This window comes from Furipterus horrens, unplaced genomic scaffold (genome assembly GCF_987537825.1).
Source record: "Furipterus horrens unplaced genomic scaffold, mFurHor1.1.pri manual_scaffold_3, whole genome shotgun sequence".
Classification (NCBI taxonomy): Eukaryota; Metazoa; Chordata; class Mammalia; order Chiroptera; family Furipteridae; genus Furipterus; species Furipterus horrens.
The window spans coordinates 135361158-135381829 of NW_028327173.1; the positions used below are offsets into that span (position 1 = coordinate 135361158).

At 40.4% G+C, this 20672-nt stretch overlaps 1 long non-coding RNA gene across 1 annotated transcript in view; it reads right to left on the reverse strand.

The window, feature by feature from the left end:
• Positions 1–11828: 11828 nt before the first annotated feature.
• LOC150015985 (uncharacterized) overlaps positions 11829–20672 on the reverse strand; it is a 53112-nt gene continuing 44268 nt past the window's right edge. Inside the window, exons 2-3 of the long non-coding RNA XR_016510026.1 lie at positions 15188–15317; positions 11829–11942 (exon numbers count right to left, since the gene is read on the reverse strand). This is a non-coding gene — a long non-coding RNA (uncharacterized LOC150015985). The remainder of the gene's footprint in view (positions 11943–15187; positions 15318–20672) is intronic.

The window sequence follows — 20672 nt, forward strand, 5'->3', positions numbered from 1 at the left end:
TCATGCACTCATTTACTAAATCACTTACTCCACAAACTTTGCTGTGCATCTTTACAGCTTGGCTTTGGAAAGGCCGTAGATTTGGAGTCACGTTATCCCAGGTTCAAGTCCCAGCTCATCCTCTCACTAGTGTTAGTGAATTTGGGTAAGAGACTTTCCCCCTCTGACCCTCATCCTCCTCATTGCTAATACGGAAGACAAAGCCTGCTCCCCAGGGTTGTTGCACACAAATAGCCCTCCTACTGCTTTCTATAAATCATTGCCATTTGCTCTATTTCTCTCTGCCAGGCACTGTGGGCAGAGGGGAGTAAGGCCCATTGTGCATTGGGAAAAGTAAGGCAGAGCACAATGGGAGCTGCTTTCATTCCAAGCAAGCAGCTTCACGTCCTGCCTCAGAAGTAGGAAAGGTTCACTCACCATTGGCACCAGAAGCAATTTTACCCTGAAGCTAATGAAATCGAAAATTCCAGGGCTCCTTGCTTGATAAGTCCCTTTACAAAAGAACTATACTTAATGTTGCATCCACAAGGTTTTGCTCGAAGCAAAGATAAAGCTTTTACTAATTGTAAAAATTTACATGCCTGGGGTGTGACTACCCAGTGACCTGCCCAGTTAGGAGTTTATGATCAAATCTCCCCGTGAGGTTACTTTCCATAGAACCCCTTTTCTCATCCACCATAGTGAATTTTCTCCTGTCCACCTCGTATCTGCCCTGCACCTCTCGTTCCCTCCTGCTGCTTCAGGGGACTGTGTTGTCCCAGTTCTTTCTCTACTTGCTTCTTCCCTGTGGCCTGTGAACATGGCTAACTTTTCTCTCAGCAAAAATCCTTCCTTCAAGTTCATTGCTTCTCCCAGCAGCCCCTCACTCAGCCCCTCACTCGCTGCAGTGACCAGCCTCTCCCCAGAACCCTTTTGGACTCCTCCCTCTCCTCACCTGGTCTCATGCATCGAATGAACCACCAAGTCCTGTTACCAGACTCAAGGGGTCCATTTGCCTGCACACATCAAAGCCCAATAAGACACTAACAGGAGTTTGCAGCCAAGAAAGTAAGGATTTATTAAGGCGATGGCGCCATGCCCGGAGTCACAGGTAGCTAATGCTCAAAGACCTGGCTCCCCAATAGCTTCCAGGGGGATGAATTATATAGGGAAAACATCATTAATCGTGGTTACTAAAGGAGTTAGGGTCGTGGTCTCTACTGATTGATTAGTGCTAGAGTAGGGGGGTAATTGATCATTGCATCTGGTCCTGATGTCGGCCATGGAGTTGTTCTGTCCAATTTCACAAGGATTTGTTCTGTGGGATTGTTCTGCCTTCTGTGGGTCTGGAGCTAAAACACAACTGAGGCCAAGATATTGTCTTTAGTTTGATTGAAAACTCTGTAGTCACTAGGCCCAGGACTACTGGAGGCTGACCAGAACCTCATTGTCCTGAGGGATTAATGATTAAGCAAGGAGGAGGGAGGTGGGTGAGCCAGGGCGCTGGGTGAGGCCAGCTTGGGTCAAAGGAAAAAATAAAATAAAAGGCCAGATTAAAGAAAATAAGGTCCCTGTGCAGTTACAGTTCTTTCAATTTTATGTCCAAATCTCTCCTGTTCCTCCAACCCCACACCCTCTAGCCTGGCTTCGGTCCTCATCATTAGACCCGCTCTTCTCCGGCCACTCTTCTCAATAATGTCCCACAAGGCAGGCTCTCCCCTCTGCTAGCCACGCTCCTCCTGCAGCTAAGCAGCTTCCCTGACAGCTCAATGCCCCCTTAACCCCTTCAGTGTCTCCATGCCTGCAGGGTCACGTGCAAGCTCTTCAGTCTGACTTTGAGGCCCCTTTTCAGTCATCCTCTGTCTGCCTGTCACCTTGTTTCTGCTCCCTTTTTGATTTTTAAAAATTGTATGCCGAAGCGTCATACAGATATAGGAAATGGCGCATACTCTCAATGCTGATGCATTTTCACTGAGCGAGGACACCCATGCAACCAGCACCCAGATCGAGAAAATAGACCATTGCTGCTCACAACCCCAGACACCTGCCAGTTCCCATCCCCCACAGAGGGTACCAGACCTTGACTTCCAACACCACTCTACATTTGTCTGCTTTTGACTTATACACATGGAATTACACAGCAACACCCTTTGAAGTTTTTGGCTTCTTTGGTTCAATATTATGTTTGTAAGATTGTACATAGTTTTGCATGTAGAAGCTCTTCCTTCTTTTAAATGTTGGCTCCCCTCTACATCCTTCCTGATTTTGAGCTCTTTCTGGAGGCTTCAGGTAGCTGTTTTGTATATTTTGTTCAGAATTCCTATCTCTAGGAGGGTTGCTCTGATAGATCGGAGCCCCACTGGCGTTGCCAGAGGTAGACTCTCCTTATTGTTATCTTATTTTTCTCCTCTTTTACTTTCTTTAGGATTACCACATTTGCCATCTTTTTCATTCCTTTTTCCCCCCCTTTTCTATGTCATTGAAAGTTCCATATTCTATATCTATCCCTTAGGGTTACTTTAGCCATTTTAACATGCATACCTCATACCGCAAAATGTAAAATTAAGTAATACTGTTACAAGGACCGTAGAAAAATCTAACTTCAATCAGCCACCTCCCAACTTATATATTATTATTATTTTTAAAACATTTTTTTGTTTTATTGGGTTTCTTTTTTTCCTGTTTTAGTTTATTTCTTTTTTTTATATACATTATTCTTTACTTTATCAACCAGTTCAACTATCTGGAATGCTAAAAATATGTATTTTCTGAGAAAAGCTTTCATATGTCTCTGACCAAAAATTATTCATTTCCTTTGTACTTTCAGGAAATTATGTAAATTAATTGGGCAGTAAGGGATTCTAAAATCATGGATGGCTGTTGTTCATTCCATTGGTCACCGAACACTCTCCCCTGGGCGCCTGTCTGCAGGGCAGGGCCTGCTCTCCAGGAGCTTGAGTCCACTGGGAACATAGACTCCTGGGGACAAGACTAATGCAAGTTGAGGGAGGGGCATGACAACACAGATTTCACAAGTGAGGGAAAGGCCATTTGCCTTTCAGAAGGAAGTTCACTCGCCTTTCAGAAGAAAGTTTTAAGGATGCTCTGTGTGTGTGTGTGCAATTAGTAAAGGTTTAAATATTAAGGATGTGCTCTCATTTTTAAATATTGAAATCCAATTACACAGCCCGTGAGAATAAGCACCTTTAGCACTTTAAAAGGGGAATCATTCTAAAGTCTTTTCAACTCACTGATTATGTTTCCCCTGAGCAATAATAGCTTACTATAGGGATACAGAGTGGCTCTCGAAATACCACATGATTCCACTGCATCCTTACAACTCCCTTGTGAGGTAACTAGAAGAACAGTTCCCAAGAGCCCACCCACGTCAGGAGGCAGGTGGTGTGTGTACTGTTCATTCTATCTAATCCTCACAGCTGAAGGGGGCTGTTACACCCAGAGGGGCCCTGTGGCTTGTCCTGGTCACATCATTAGCAAAGGGAGGAGCTAAGACCCACTACAGTTAGGTTCATCTAACATCAGAGTCTGTGTTCTCCCTGCCTCCAATATCAGGTTGCCTCCCTATCTCACAAATGTAAAAAGTGAAAAAAATGTGCCATTCAGGCCCTTAGCTGTAACACAGGTATATGTTTTTCAGGAGAGGAATACAAGACACCATAAAATTCAAAGTTCAGTATACAATTAAGAGTTCTTCACTGAAATACTCAATTCTGTAATTATTGTTTTAACAGGCAAATCAGTTTTCTAAGTGAAGTTACCAGATTTTACACTGCTGTAAGCTATAAATGTGAATGCTGGTAGCTATTACTGACTTCTGTGTATTCTGACTTCATGTCCTAAAGTAAAATAGCTAACTTAAAAAACAATACCTTAAATAATTTACAAAAACTTAACTGAGGTTTTAGTGCAATTAAAACTGTAAAGCACCCTGGCTGGTGTGGCTCTGTGGACTGAGGACAGGCCTGCGAACCGAGAGGTTGCTGGCTTGATTCCCAGTCAGGGCACGTGCCTGTGTTGCGGGCCAGGTCCCCAGTTCGGGGCGTGTGAGAGGAATCGATGGATGTATCTCACACGTCAATGTTTTTCTCCCTCTCTTTCTCCCTCCCTTCCCCTCTAAAAATAAATAATTTTTTTAAAAAATTGTAAATCATACTGGATAACAAGGTAAATTCACACAACAGAATACTATATAGCAATGAACAATCTATTTTATAGATCCAATTTATAGAAAATACAAAAACTAAACTACAGCATTGGGTCCTGATGACAGTTAACTGGTTACTGTGGGGGGGGGCAGTGAAAGTCGGGGAGCAACGGGGTCCTTGGGGTACTAGTAACACTGTTTCTTGATCTGGCTACTGCTTAAAAAGGTATGTAAGCTATGAAAATCTCTCAAACTCCACATTTATGATTTGCATAAAGAAAGTCTTCTTAAAATGAAAAATGCTAGATAAGCTCTGTTTACCAGAATTCTCTTTCTCTTGCACTTTAGGGGAACCAATTATAACAATATTAGCTCTACCTAGTTTATAAAACTTAAATATTGATGGTATTTAGAAGTTAAACAGATGGTATTCTTGGATTTACGATATTAAATTACAGAATAAAATAATTTCTTTTAATGCTGATATTCATATTAACAATTTGAAGCAGGCACTATAGAAGGACCAAAAAAGATTTTTATCTAACTGCTCATGTGAAACCAAGATTTAAATCCACATTAGAAAACACAGAACTACTCCTTTGTTTAAAAAGCAAAGAATGAAGCTAATGTTGGCAGTCTGAAGAATGCATGACAAACCAAAACTCATTTAGGCCAGATGCATTTTCACATAAGAATGCCTTATCAAAATGTTCTAATTCATAAGTACATTATCCAGGGAGGAAATGCACTGATTCTCAAAGTTAGTGAGTTCAATAATTCAGCAACTATTTTTTTTTCAACATCCAATGCTGTGATCCTTTAAAAAATGATAAATTTAAATTCTCAAGTTTACAAAGAAAACCTATATTCATATCATGAAGCTGCAGGCTTTAATTTTTAATCCATCAGTGCATTTTAAGTAAAGTTTTCATAAAATCAAATTGTTAATAATTAATATGGATGCAAGGTTTCATCATATCCTGGGCCTATTTATAATTTCTTGTAAGAGATAATTAATGCTTTTCAGAGAAACCAATCACTAATAATATTAGCAAACATTAATTAATCACTACCATGTATAGGGTTGGCCAAAAAGTTCATTTTTCCCCATAAATGGCTCTAGTAGCACTTAGCTGTCTTTAACATCATTTGAAACAATTTTGTTAGATTGTATTGTGACAGCTGTCATATTAGCGTGCATTAAAAAAAAAAGTTACCAAAATTGGTGAATTTTTGTGTAGTCATTTTAATACTGAAGAGGGAAGAAAATACGGAACATTTTCAGCATATTATGTTTTATTATTTAAAGACAGATAAACATGCAATTGAAATGCAAAAAAAGATTTGTGCAGTGTACAGAGAAGGTGCTGTGACTGATCAAATGTGCCAAAAGTGGTTTGCGAAGTTTCATGCTGTGTATATCTTGCTGGATGATGTTCCAAGGTCAGGTAATCCAGTTGAAGTTGATAGTGATCAAATTGAGACATTAATTGAGAACAATCAATGTCATACCATGTGGGAGAGAGCCAACATACTAAAAATATCCAAATCAATAAAGTTATTGGTGAAAATGAAAAATGTGTCCTTTAATTCATAGAAAAGACTAAATAGATTTTTTGGCCAACCCAATACTATACTAGCCATATGGTATATTCAAAGTGTTTCCTTCATGAGTCACTACCTCCAGGCAGAGACTGCTATTTGCAAGTATCTGATGCCTCTCCCTGCAAAAGGATTGTGCATCACCAAACTCTGAATTCAGTTCACCACGAGACTTGCTTTAGCCAATGAAATGCAAGCATGTCACTTCCAGATAAAGGCTTTAAGAGCTCAGTCTTTCTCTTACCTCATCCATGATCTTTGAAGTGTTAAGTCAAGATGTTCCCTCCATCAGCCTGGGTCCCTGAATTACCACAATGAACACAGCCTCCACGCTAATCCACAATGTACATGAAATGTGAGTAATAAATATTCTGTGTAGTAAACCCATTGAGGTTGAGAGGTTGTTTGTTACTGCAGGATAATGTGACCTATACAGACTGACACAAATCTGTTTTCTAAAAATGGAAAGTGAGTCACAGAAAGGTATTTTGCCCCAGAGTCCCCAGCTTGTAAACAAGGGAAACTAAGCATTCAGAGAGTCTAAACTCCAAAGCCCACACTTTCATTCAATTCTTGTCTTCATAATTTACAAAACTTACCTATTTATTCTTAAAACTGTCAATAACAAATATGTGATTCCTGAGATCAAAGGAAAAAAGGTCAGAGATATACACAAGTTTTTGTATAAAGCTGGTTATCATGATTGGTGTCTATAATACAAAAAAATCAAAAACAGCATGAAAAGAGTAATTTTAATTACCAAATGTACCTGAATTATAAACTGATCAGTGCATGTGCCTGTGGGTTTGCAGAACACCACACAGAAGTTACAGACCCATCTGGAAAACCAGCTGTTCTCACACATGCCCAAGGCAGGCCACACTATTTGGTTACACACTCGAGAAACTGTGCTGGGCCACGGGAATGCAGACAGGAAAGACGGTCTCTGCCCTCAAGAAGCTGCTGCCCAGCATGACAAGACAGTAGGGCAACTGACACAGCAGGATGTACACGTTTTTGGAACTTCAGTTCACAAAAGGACTTCTCACTGAGGCTGGGAAAGAAAAGAGTGTCAGGGGGGTCTCTAGGAGGAAATGACAACTGGGTCATGTTCTAAAGAACAGTGGGAGTATCAGTTAGTACAGAAGGCTGAAGCATTTTCCAATAAATGGGAACATGGAAGGCGTGACGGTGAGGGAAAACATGGCAGGGGGGAGTTTCACCTGAATGGGCAGGCTGGACCACAGAGAAGAGAGGACCGGCCCTGCAAGGCTTGCTGACAGCGGACTAAGGATAAGCAGCAAGACAAGGATGAGTTACCTATCTGGAGCTCCTGTGCCCGGGCTCCAATACGCTCCCATCAACTCTCACTTTGTAAGACAAAACTAAAGGTTGCTGGAGCCACTCATTCACGCCTCCCTGGTGACCTGGGTGTGATGAAGGGAGAGCTTGTAAAGGGGTATCCCTGTGAATCAGTCGGCAGCAGGACTTCAAAGAGGCTGAAGTACCTTCTCACAGACAGAAGGTCAACCCTGTACTTTATTGTAAAGGCGAAGGTGTAACAAAAGAAGCCACAGCCAAGTCAAGTCGGTCAATGACACGTCTGTGACCCTCCCTTACAGGCTTTCACTTATTTTGAGCTGCACAGAATTTATTTTGATGTAGCTTTTACCGCTCACTTTTGTAACCACCACTGCAAACAAACCAACTACTTGAACTCAAGCCTCCATCATTGTTCATTTTGTTAAACAAAGGTTCTCCCTGAACAGAATCTGATTTAAGACTGGACAGCTTTATCCTAACAGGGCTACTAATCCTTAGTCTCCAGAGAAACTTCCACTTTTACTAACAATTATATTAATTTGTTTTATAGTTACAGCAGTCCTAGTTTGGAAATAAATGGATTTTCCAAGTCACTCCTGGGAGGTGGGAGGATCAAGGGCGGGACCCAGCCTGGTTCCCATCTTTCATAGCACTTTCCACCTGCCACCTGCCACCTGCAACAACAGACCAATACTCCTGGGTCCTGGGCAACACACCTGGCTTAGTGACCTGAGACTCCATACTGGGTTTCTCTGAACTTCTTCAAGTCCCTCATTTATAAAACGAGGAGTCAGTCTAAATAAGTTCCTTCCAACTTTCATGTTCAATGTTTTTACAAACGAAAGTTACAAGAAAAGATTCTTTTCCTCCACACACACACAAAAACCCACCAAGATGGGTGTTAGTGCCTGAATCAGGGTCATAATTCAAGTAAGTTTTAGTAAAGGCATAATTATAAGTATAAACACAAGTATTCTCCCACATTGACATACTAAAAGCAACTCTAATAAAATTGTGCTTTAATGACACCAATTAAATGTGGTTTTTCCAACTAATACCTGCATCAAGTCAATAGTATCATTATTATATATCTGTAATACAGAGTAATACAGAAAATTACACTACAAAATATGTTATTGAGTGCTAGAGTCAAACTTTTCAGGGCCAGCGCTCTGGATCCAAAAGAATTTTAAAAAGAGCAATCACACAAACCTCTTTCCCAGTCCCCCAATTCCTTCATGGCTTCCCCATCCTTTCCTTTCCCCCAATACAAGGTTAAGAGCTGCTCAGTAATCCAAGGTACTTTGTATTTAATTTCCCTTAAAATAGTATATATCTGTTTTCATTTGCTGCCACAACAAATTACCACAAAACCTGGCAGCTACAAACAACACAAATTTATTATCTCACAGATCTGGTGGTGTCTCCCCCCAAGTCTCACAAGGCCAAAATCAAGGGCCGTGCCCCTTATAGAGGCTCTGGGGAAGAAGAATCCGTTTCCAGGGACACTCAGGTTGTTGGAAGAACTGAGTCTGTGTAATACAGGACTAAGGTCTCTGTTTCCTTCACAGCTGCCTGCCAATTATTTGCAGCTTTTAGAGGGCGCTACATTTCTTGGCGCATGACCGCCTTCCTCCGTCTTCAAAGCCAGGGACAGCATGTTGAGTCTTGCTCATACTCCAGACTCTCCTGCCCCTTCTTCCCTCACATCTCTGTGAGTCTTCTACGTCCCTCTTCCACTGTTAAGTATTCCTGTGATTACACTGGGCTCACTCTGATAACCCAATGCCATCTGCAAAGTCCCTTCGGCTGTGAGAGGACATAAACACAGGTCCGAGAATTTAAAGGGTGGGGATCTTTGGCAGCCGTTATTCTGCCAACCACATCATAAATACAGAAAAGACATAGATTTCTCTGCCAGAAAACAATGAAAAATTATTCTGTTCAAACCACACAGCAAAGCAGAGATTTATGCTAAATATCAATGAACAGAAATGAAGAAGACAATGACCTTGTAATCGCAAGGTCACACACAAAAATCCCATTAGTTATTAGTGCCTGGAACAATGAAACTATATATACTAGAACAAGGGTCAGAAAAACAAAAATATAACTGTCAAACTATATGAACTGCAGAAACTAAGAAAAATGTGATATTCTGAATCAACTCTTCAACTTTCTAGAATTATTCACAGTAGATATTGTAAATCATACTTTGAATTTTAATTTTAAAAATACACTAAAACATCTTACAACCTACCTTAGAGACTCACATAAATCTGAAGGGAAAATGGTGATAAATAATTACGCTGCTTTACTGCAAGTCAAGCTGCCAAACTTAAACATAGCATTATTTCCATCCTAAGTTCTCAGATATGTTATTTAACTTGATGGCATAGATTTGATATAAAATAAATATAAAAATATCAAGAAAAATGTTAAATAGCCTACTTTACTTTTATCTTTCTATGGCATCATGCAGAGTTAGCTAAATATAGTAAGACAGCATCAAATGAAAATATCCCAAAGTTTTTCTAGAATTTCAGGAGACAACTTTTTTTCTAACACTAAACTTTCACCATCTGTATAAAATTCATAGTTTTCAGCTAAACATTACTCCCTGAGACAATTTTTCTTGATTATGACAATAAAGCTTAATATATCTCAGATATTGTTCCTTCCAGCTCCAAAACAATCAACAAAAACTATTATCTATCTTCAAAGTCTTAAATATTGTATGTAAATTGTTAAACCATATAGTTGAGAAGTGGCTAGAGCTTTGTCAATAATGACAGAAATTTCACAGGCTTGGTTTAGGTTTTCTGAAAGCTGTTTTCGGATCTCAGCAGATACGTTTTGCAACCATCGGGACCAGAACTCTGAGCTGCCATGATACATTCACATAAAAACTGTTTTTAAAGTCTTAAAAAACCCTTTAAGACAGAAAATTATTTTTAATTTAAATTTAAATTATCTCCTTACTGGTTTGTTCAGTTTTTCTATTTCTTCATGATTCAGTCTTGGTAGCTTGTATGTTTCTAGGAATTTATCCATTTCTTCCAGATTGACTATTTGTTGACATATAATTGTTCACAGAATTCTCTTATGATTCTTTGCATTTTTGTGCTATCAGTTATAACATCTCCTTTTTCATTTCTAATTTGATTTGTGTCCTCTCATTTTTTGATGCGTCTCACTAAAGATGTGTCAAAAAGCCAGCTCTTAATTTCATTGCTTTTCTATTATTTTTTTTGTATCTTATTTATTTCTGCTCTTATCTTTGCTATTTCCTTCCTTCTACTAACTTTGGGTTTCCTTTCTTCTTCTTTTTCTTCTTCCTTAAGGTATAAAGTTAGGTTATTCATTTTTAAATCTTTTTGTTGAAATAAATTGTACTCCATTATGGAAGCACAAGTTATTTGTTTTAGGTTTGCATTATTGTATATTATCAAAAGATATTCTGGACTGCAACTTATTACTACTATTTCTTTTTTATTTCTTCTTGGACAGGTTCAGAATATTCATGCTTATGATATCTAAAAGTATAAAACTTTTCAAATGGGAGCTAGGTCATCCTTTGCCACCAAGATCCCTTGCCACCAAGATCCAAGGCTAGAGAGATAGACAGTAAGTGCCTCAAAAGTAAACCTGATTGTAGCCTATAAAATTAGCTTGAACTAATGAGTTTACATTGAAATTTATGTATTAATTCTACCAGTTTACCCAGTTACAATACATTATTTGCTGACTGATAAGGAAGAGTCTCATTATCTTATCAAACAGGAGAGCCACTCCAGTGAAAACAGTTGAAGAGCAGTCCTGGCTGTAGCAATCACATTAAATAGCCCTAATTTTTCACTAAAATGTCATTTTAAGACCACTGATATTTTCCATACTGAAATATGCAAACTGGAACGAAGTGATATTCAGTCACTATTTAAAAGGAAAAGAAAAATAACCGAAAAAGGAGATTTCCACATAGAACAATCTCAGGAGGGAAGAGCTTTCCACAGTGATGTTGCTAAATTTAAACCATGTTGCTACCAACACATTCACCTCTCCGGCAACACCACCACCACCACCATCATACTATTTACTGATTATGTAAGAGCAAACCAGTTGCCCTCTCTCATTAAAAAGTAAATGAACAAACATAAATCAGCGTAAACTCTCAGTCATGTCATGCTGGTCCCTTCCACGTTTCCCCTCAGAAAAATATCCGAATTCTCCAGAAGACTCACGAGAGCTCCAAATGTGACTGTTCTCCTGGCTAACTCCTCCTACAGCTTACAGCTATCAGCTCACAAGCCACTCCTTCAGTCTTTCCTGCCTACCCAATTTCAATTCTGTACCGTCTTCCCTCGCACCTTATTCTTCTCCGTCACTGTGCTTTTCCACAATGTGCAGTTAAATACGTACTCACATGATTACTTACTGTTTGCCTACTTGCTAGACAATTAGCTCCATGCAGGCATTTTTTGTTGACTTTAGTGTATCTAATAGCTAACATGATACCTGGACACAGAAAGAACTAGCTAGATAAATATTTGGTGAGGAAACGAATGGATGAATAAATTGCTAAATACCCTACGTCTGTGTAACATACACACCAAAAGTAAAACAGGACTGAAGGGTTGTCTTTTTTTTTAAGTGAAATCTCTCTGAGTATTAGCATTGCAAGAGCAAATATGTACACAACCGAGGATTACACAGCTAGAGATTACCCAATAGCCGCACGCCCTGCCATCCTCACCTGACTTAGCTCGGACACTGGCATGCACAGAAGACTGAGAGCTCCCGTCTCCCAGCGGCCGCTGCCATCAGCAAAGGCGCACTCCCTTGTTTGCCCAAGACTGTGGGGCAGAGGATGTGACTAGGGCAGAGGGAAGAAATAACAGTCAGAAGGCCAAGTGCTCAAATGGAACCACGGTAAGCACAACTACCGTTCTAGCTCTCACTGTTAGAACTTCACTCAAAAACGACCCTTTCCTGATCAATTCTGCAGAATCAGAACTTCCAGGGCAGACAAACCACTGCTGACTGAGGACAAGCAGCTTTTGCCAAGTACCACCACATACCATGGCACTCCAGTGGGAAATGAGGTGAGCAAGAGAAAGAAAAACAACCCAGTGGGGTTTGGCAGGGCCCGGTCCCACAAATCCACAAAGAGCAGTGCCAAAAGGTACTGGGGAAAGGGAATGTGGGATGAAGTCAGCAACACAGATGGAAAAGTCCAGTGGGCTAACAATGGGGGCAAATAAGGACAGGCGAAAGAGCCAGATGTCTTGATGGGATAAGAAGCTAAAGCTAAACACAGTAGAGATTATGGTCCCTTTCAAATGACAGTGGGAAAAGTGGAAAGGAAGTGACAGTCTCTGAAACTGAGTTAAAGCACTGTATGAATCATGGATGCTAATTTATGTTTAAACAGGTGTTGGGGAGAAACAGAGATGGGCCTGCCTAGGTGCTGAATCACTGGAAGATGCAGAAGAGTGAACTCTAGGTCAGTGAGGTCAGGAGTAGGATTAGGGCAGCTTAAGTTAATAATGTATGGTTAAAAGGGAGACTGAAATGGAAATAGAATGAAATCATTTCTAGTTCCAGGAATAGGAAAAGGTGGAAAAAAAAGAGTAAAAAGAGCACATCAATAAAAACCAGGACTCAGTTAAATTGTAGCAGTAAGAGGACCATCTAAGTCAAATATGTAAGGGGTTTTGACAAGGGTGCCAACAGAGACGGTAGCAGCTGGGGTGGAAGGGCAGAACTGATCAGGGATGGGAGTCTGGGTGGGTACAGGAGTGAGGAGTTTGTGACTAAGGTGCTAGGTTAGAGAAGGATGGAATACTAGGTGCGAGGTTCTCAACCTGCAGGTACGAAAATGAATAAGATGCATGAGGGACAGGTCGTACAGGGCAGTTCATCAGCTCGCAATAAATATGTCTGGTCTACTCATCTCCTTTCACCATGGTTGACTGACCTAGACCAGGCCTATCAGATTCTCTTTCCTAAGAATTTAAAACCTTTAAAAGAGATAGGAGGTAGCTGGAGCCAAGTCACTTTACAACACCCTTGAAAGAAAATCCACGTTAATGCATTTTGATACCCAGGTTCTCACAAAACCTAGTTACTCAACTTTCCCCCATTTCTGAGAGCTATTCTCTCACTACCCTTTAATAATTTCTCCATTTTTGCTTTTTTAATTTTTATGCCAGAATCATTCATGTTCCTTATCACCAAAGTATCTTATCTGATTCAATGTGGCTCCTGCCTATAGCCAACCCTTTCATTTTGTAAACGAGGATATATTTTTCCTAGGTTACAAGAGGAGAGGGTCAAGACCAAAACCCAAGTTGCCTTGCTATTAGTATTATGGCTGATATTTTTAAACACAGATTTAGAAAGACAACTAGCAAGAGATTTATAATCTAAAACGACATCAGGTAAAATGCAGTCATAAGTATAAAACATAAAAAGCTAAAACTGGAGCAGACAGAGATGGGTAATGAATAAGAGCCACTGACCTTCTAATACTATCTAATTTTCATATTGTATCATAACATGAAGCCTGAGTAATCAAAGATTTCTATAAAATTTTTAAAAATATCTAAAGCCATTGTATTAAAATAAAATCTGAGATTAAAAGAAGAAAAGTTAATGTAATAAAAAAAGGTACAAAGCCAGAGGAAAGAAAAATAAATGTCAACATATAGACAATATTATAAGGACCATGTCGATAATGTCAAGATATTCTGGCACTCATCCCATGCTTAGAAAACACTTGTCTTGGTGTTCTTCCACACCAAAGATTTTTGGACTATAAAATGTTTCTCATATTTCCTTGACTTTCGCAGATTCTGCTGCTATTTCACTTCCTCCATTTCTCAGAATCTTTGTAAGCCCAATTTTCTTTGTTTTCCTGACAAAATGTCCTTCTCTTCCTAAAACTTTTACTTTATTCCCCCTTCTCTAGACAAAAACTTTGCCACTAAATATTAATCTCTCTTTTCCTATTTCTTTGGAGCCTTATACTTCCTTGCCTAACCATTCCCTCATTAATGTGAGACAATTTTAATTGGTACATTCTAGCAAACTTTTCCCAGGCACAGCTTCAGAAACAACCACAGGAGCTTTTAAAATAAAAACATTAACAAAAGTGATCTGTTTCTAAGACTGAGTATAAATACCACATGTGCTTCTATGAAGTCATTCATTTCTCTTTGAACATGGGTTTTCAGTAAAAATGAGAATCAAGTCTCTTATTTATTCCAGATGGTCTAACCCACGATGATAAACATGCACAGCCAGTGCTCCATATGAAATACTTCAGGTAAATCTAATTGTTTTATAGAAAAGGAAACTATATTATACATAAAAGAATTTATTTAATTAAAAGGAAAACTGTCATCAAACAGGAAGAACAGATCAACCAAAATGGAAACTGAGATTCATGTCCCCACTTTTATATCAGAGCATATAAAATAATTCTAAAAATTAACATTTTATTCGCTTTAAATTTATGATAGGAAATATGTGTAGACTTCTTATAGCATTTAGCTCTGTTTACTTTCAATCCTTTTAATAATTACACAAATTCAATTCCACATTAGTGAAAATTATGTGAAAACACCCACTACTCAATTAGCAGAAGGAAAATAAATCTTAATGAAGTTTATACCAAGAGTTAATAAAAAACACTCCTTAGACTAAAGAACATCATTTATCTTCCTACCACAACTATTCTAAATTGATACATAACCTAAATATATATAATCACTATAACCTAAAGCAGTGGTTTATGAGGTGGGCAGGAGGGATTTGCTCACTCGACCCTCCAGGGGACATTCTGCAAAGTCTGGAGACATTTTTGGTTGTCACAATGTTGGTGGCAGTTGGTGGGGGGGGGGGGGGACTGATATGCTACAGGCATCTACTAGATGAAGGGATGTTGCTACATATCATACAATGCACAGGACAGCACTTCACAACCAAGATTTATCCAGCTTCAAATGGTTGAGAAACTGTCCCAGAGAGAAATAACACTGAAAGGACAAGGAGTAACAAGAAAATCACCATGAGTTACTGTCTGCCAAGCCCTCCCAGCGGTCCAGGACCACCTACCTTGGATGCTTGTGGCGTGGATATCACGTGGACCGTGCTGGGTTTGACTCCATTAGCCTTAGGTCGTTTATAGAGAGCAAATCTGCTTTTCCTCCGGCCCCTGTCTCCATTAGGTAATGCACCATTGTACCTATAAACAAAGATGAAAGAGTTCACTCATTCAAGGATGTTTTAAAAGTTTTAAGAAGAAAAGTTAGATAGAACAGGGAAAAGAGAGGAATGGTCATAAAGAATTGCCCACTAAACACCCCACAAAAGGAAAGGGCTGCAAAACAGACGTCAGCTATAGCGAAAGTCAGATGCTTCCAGAAAGTTAATTTAGGACTGGTGCACAAGGTAATTACAGGTTTCCTATCCTGTAAAATCAGACTCTTCACATCTTTTTGGAAAGAGACAGCATATAAATAAGCAAGTGAGAATTCTACACAGGCTGTATTAGCGCTGGCTCCATTCAACAAGCGCTGTTCTAATGCACCCCAGAGAAACGTTTAAGAAATATTTTTAAATGAACTAGTTAGAAAATGGCATATTAATTAAACCTCATCTCTCACTCTCAAATCATGTTAATGTCTGGAGGATCTTTATTTGTAAGAAGACCAAAACTTAGTTACTTGCATTCTTATAAGTTCTGAATTCTCTACGCTCATTCCCATTTCTATTTGAGCCCCACATACTCAGGTGAGCCAAAAAATAGCTTATAAAAATTAAACATAAAATATGACTACCGGAAGGTTGCCCACAAAATGGCCTGAAGGTAAAAAAGATGAGTTTTAGTCCACAAACTGTCAAATAATAATATAAGAAGTCACCTGGAAAACACCTCATGCCCTGAAGCAGATTCCCTGTATTAATACCTTAAGCTAATACCAGTGTTTGAAACAAATGCAGGATTGCAGGTTGCTTTTCTGTCTTCAGCTGAATTTTCAAACTCTGGATTAATCGGTTCTTGTATGTTCTGACTGCTGTCACAAGCTGCCACACTGACATGGCTATTCTTCCCCTCTCCCTTGGCAATTCTTTCCAAGAGAACTGAAAGAAGGTCATATTTACATGGATAAGTATGACAGCTCCAGGGCTCCTTCAGAACACCAAAGTCAGGGGCAGCACATCTGGTAACAGTCCCTGTCCTAACACCCTTGCCTTTGTCAAGAAAGGGCACGGTGGCCAGTATGGCAGAGAAAGGACATCAGGCCCACTGAGAACAGTAAAAGTTGAAACCAAGTGTTTTTGTGTGTTTGTTTTACAATTGCGTAGCGACAGTATGACAATGATTTAAATTATCACCAGAAGTTATTCCTGCTGTGCTTTTCATCTGTTACCATTGCCATCACAAAGGAGTGTCAGCTATACAAAAATGTCTCTATAATATAGATAATTTATTTCAAGTATTCATCTCCTTTTTCTGCAGCAAGATCAGAATAATGTGCATTATTTAAAACATGTTTGTGATTATTAGTATAATGTACATACCTGTGAATAAACTACCACTATAAACCCACTATGTTTTAATATATTTTCATATCCCTTAAATCAAGGTGAACATTCTGTAATAAGAGGAATGTGAATCAATTAAAGCCAGGACTCTACACAATTCAGAAGACCATTTTCACCACTGTGGACCACAGGCAACTGGTACAAAATCTGGCAAGGTTTCCTGCGCCCCTCATGCTTCCCTGGCTCTCTGATGCATCTTCCTCTCAACCATCTGCTGCTGGTCAACAGGATCTTACCTAGTAAGAATATGGCAGACACTCTTTAGGGACCTGCTGTCAACAACACTTCGTTCTTGGAAATCTATCCCTTAACTACTTAAGAGAGCCCCAGCACCACGGGTGAATGAAATGGCCAGGGCAACACCATCTGCACTGCCCTGGCTGGAGGTGGGCATCTAGTCCAAGCTGGCCAAAGACAGTCTCATCCCAGAAAACACAAAAACAGGACAGAGACACCCAGCCAGTCTCTGTGGATGCTAGAGCTGTACAACACAAGCACCGGAGCTGTGGGGATGTCGCAGTCTGGACTGAAGCAGATGCACAGAGACAAGTAGCAGAGAGATGAAAAGGGTGGACCCATGAGGGCTTCCCAGGGCCCAGACACAGTTTGACTCTTGTTCATGAAATTCTTTTTAGTTTCAGCTAACTCAATTTGGTTTCTGCTACTTACACATCATATCTAATATAAAGGGAAAAATACAAAAACCAGAAATGTCAACCTTAACATATGCAGAAACACTTAATTTAAATTGCCTGAGCATAGATGAAAATATTGCAGGTCAAGCAAATAAAATGTCAGTCTACTTACATTGACTTCTTACTTAATACATTTAGATGATTATCAGTAAAAAATCCTACTCGAAATAACTAAGGTAGCAGAGGAAAACCAACGTTAAGATGAGACAAGTTTCTAAATTAGGTTAAGCTACACTGTCCTTCACTCAATATTTATAATACCAAGTACCAGGGCCACAATAATGAATATCAGTCTTCCCTGTCTTGACAGAGCTCTCTGATAAAAGGAAAGAAAGGCACAAAACCAAGTGTGATAAAACACAGGTGAGCGCACTAGTCATTTTGTCCATTAGTAGCACTAAGGAAAGCTTCACGGAGGAGATGCCGCCTGAACTGTCTTAAACTCTGAACAAGACTAGGTGTGGAACACAGGGCAATAGTATATACAAAGGCAAGGAGGACTACAGATAATTTAGTACTTCCAGAGCATACAGTTCAAAAGGAGAGGAAATACTGGGAAAGAAGGGTAAAAGGTAGGCAAGGGCTAGGTTGTAACAGCCTGATACTCCATGATAAGGGGCATGGCTTTTTACTCTCAGGGGAATGGGGAATCTGGTAAGATTTAAGCAAAGGACTAATATTGTAACAGAACCCCTGGGCTGCTCTGATTGAAACAGAACCCACGGGCTGTTTAGTTAGGGTTCTGATTGCCCGCCGCCAGAATCATAACTCTCAATACCAGAGTTTGGTGAAAAGGAAAAGAATTGTTTATTTACACAAAGTCCTGCCTCCCCCTCCCAGACCTGGCCAGTCTTAGGAAAGTCAGAAACACCGTTTCCCTACTTCCTAGGCACAGTTCAGCTTTACCAGTAGCTGCCAATCACTCAGTTCTGATTGGGGAGGTCCTTTCTGTGCTGTGGTGCCCTCCAGCTCTCAATGCAGGACCGCCTGGATTCTCAGCCTCCTTGTAAACTGCCTTCTTCCTGCAAACCGCATGGATCTCCTCTCCTTCTCAAAGCAGCCTGGCAAGAGCCTCTTCTTAAAGCAGCCTGGAGACCCCTGCTCCAAGCCAGATGGAGAGAGCCCACAAGAGCCAGAGAGTGAGGGCGTGAGGGCCAGAGAGAGCCTGAGAGAGAGAGCCTCCTAGAGCCAGAGCCAGCCCAAAATGTCCGCAGCTCCTTCTCTCTTCCTCCCCTCCCTCTCCCCCTGCGTCCTCTCATGCAGTCGGTGTTGCAAACCGTTCTGACCATTCACAGAACCCTCCTAAGGCTCTGTCTGCTTCTTCCGTATCAGCCCACAGTCCAGTATCAGCCCACAGTCCAAGATCCCTCCCATCTTCCCGAGTCTTGGAAGTAAAGCGGATCTTTGCAACAATGTATCCAGCCACTAGCTCCAGGCATGCAAGGGCATCCTGAAAGCTGCTTCCTGCTGCCTATCTCCCAGCCAAAAACTCTGGGGTTTGTTTTTGGACTCCCCTGTTTCTGTAACAATATGATTGGGTATACAGTAAGTTCTCCCGTAATGTTGTTAAGTAGGTTCTGTGACTTTAAGAAAAACGATGCATTATGAAACCAATTTTACTATAGGCTAATTAATATAAATGAGAGTTAAGTTCCTATGGTATCTCATCAACGTTATAACAAAATGATGACATTGAACAAAATGACAATATTCAAAGACCTGCTGTATAAAGTAACTGCAGCACAGCGCAGGATGGGCAGCCAGATTAGAGTCAAGATGATCAGGTGGGGAAGAACTATCCTAACCATAGAAGTAGTACAGTAAATTGAATAGCAGCCTCTGAAAAGATATGTGCATGTCCCAGACCTGTGAATGCGACCCTTTTTGGAGAAAAAAATATTTTTGCAGAGGTAGTCAAAATAAAGATCTTGAGATGAGATCTTCCTTGGTTACTGGTGGGCCCTAAATCCAAAGACAAGTGTCTTTGTAAGAGACCCAGGGAATGGGAGGAGATAACTGTGTGAAGACAGAGGCAGAGATTGGAGTCTGCAACCACAAGCCAAGGAGTGCCTGGAACCATCAAAAGAAGGAGGAGGCCAGGAAGGCTCCTCCCCTAAGGCCATCAGAGGCAGCAGGGTCCTGCCCATGCCTTGATTCCAGACTTGGGGCCTCCAGAACAGTGAAAGAATAAATTGTTATTTTAAGCCACCATGCTGGTAGTAATTTGTGTGGTAGCTACAGGAAACTAAAACCCTAAACCAAAGCACTGCTGATGGAAGTAAAGTTGGAGGATTAGAGAAAAATTTTAGAGAGTTGTTTTCAATAATAGATGAACATCTGAATCACCAGGGGGGCTTTCAAAAAACAGGCATGCCTAAGTCTGAAGAGACCCTGATTCAGTAGCTCTGGGGCTGTGCTCCAGGTATGCACATTTTAAAACGTCCGCAGGTGATGCTTACTTGCAGCCACAGTGGTGAACCTTGGTTTTAATGGCAAAAATCAATAGTACTTGGTAATCTGTTTAGCTACACAGAGCAAGGGACAGAGAAAGTGAATGTCATATAGGCTTCTGGCCTAGGCCAGAGTGATAGCATTATTAAAAAGAGAAAAGGAAATTAAACCACATCCAGGGAAGACCTGTAGGAGGCAACAAAGTTAGAGACTTGGGTGCTTTCTCCATACATGTGGCAGTTAAAGTCATGAGAGTAGGTGAGATTACTTAAGAAAAATACAGAATAAAGAAGGGCAAGGCCAGATCCTGGGACATACAACCATTCATAGAAAGAACCCCTTCTTAGCCACAGGCTTAGAAGGATGAGGACCGAAGAAAGTTGTATCACCAAAGACAAGAGAGAATTTCAACACTGTTAATCAGTTAGTAGAACAAAAATCCACAAATATGATCTGGAAAAGATCGGATCATTGGTCACCTCACCCATCCTCAAGTCAAACAAGCAAACTGAAAAATAAGCAAATCCCTCCAATCATCAGTCTTACTCTGATCTCCACTCCCATTTCTATCTTCTCACAGCCAAGAACCTGGGAAGAGTACTGCACATCCACTCGGTCACTTCCAACACCTGTTGAATCTTCAATCCACTGTCATTTTACCTTTGCCTCCAAAGCTGGTCACGCATCACGCACCTACCACTCCATTCAACTGGCTCTCCTATCAAGGAATACAGTGTGGTAAATCAAAGACGGCCAAAATTTCCATTGGTTATCCCACTGAGAGGTGAGTCTAAGTCCCTCTCCCTAAACCTGGGTGGGCCACAGTGACTTATTTACCACCAGGA